At 61.1% G+C, this 391-nt stretch overlaps 1 protein-coding gene across 1 annotated transcript in view; it reads right to left on the reverse strand.

The window, feature by feature from the left end:
* The window catches only part of RBL1 (retinoblastoma-like 1), a 20,623-nt gene that overhangs the window by 19,371 nt on the left and 861 nt on the right, over positions 1-391 (reverse strand). The gene's annotated exons all lie outside the window — the stretch shown is intronic.

A 391-nucleotide genomic window follows, 5' to 3' on the forward strand; every position in this document is an offset into this window, starting at 1 on the left:
CCACGTGTATGGTGGAGGGATTATCCAAACGGCGGCGCTAGGTGACCAGGGAAGGCACTGTCCCAGGCAGCCTCCACGGAAGCTAAAGCTGAGGCTACACCAGTGCAGGAATGTTGGCAGAGCACACCGACACCCCTTCTCCCAGTGCGCAGCGAGTCCCCCAGACCCACGCGGGAAGAGCTGCAGCAGCAGAATTATCCCTCCTGCCCGCAGAGGCAGAGCTGCGCAGCAGTGTTTTACCGGAACAACCATCCCCTCGCACCCAGAGGACGTGCACAGACCTGGCTCGGCTGCCTCACCACCGAGGTGACGCTCTCACTATGAAGCTATTGGAGACGCCGCACGGTCGGCGGGGGACACTGACAAGCACCTTGAACAACAGCAGAAGTTC

This window comes from Buceros rhinoceros, unplaced genomic scaffold (genome assembly GCF_000710305.1).
Source record: "Buceros rhinoceros silvestris isolate BGI_N320 unplaced genomic scaffold, ASM71030v1 scaffold21794, whole genome shotgun sequence".
NCBI classification, from domain to species: domain Eukaryota; kingdom Metazoa; phylum Chordata; class Aves; order Bucerotiformes; family Bucerotidae; genus Buceros; species Buceros rhinoceros.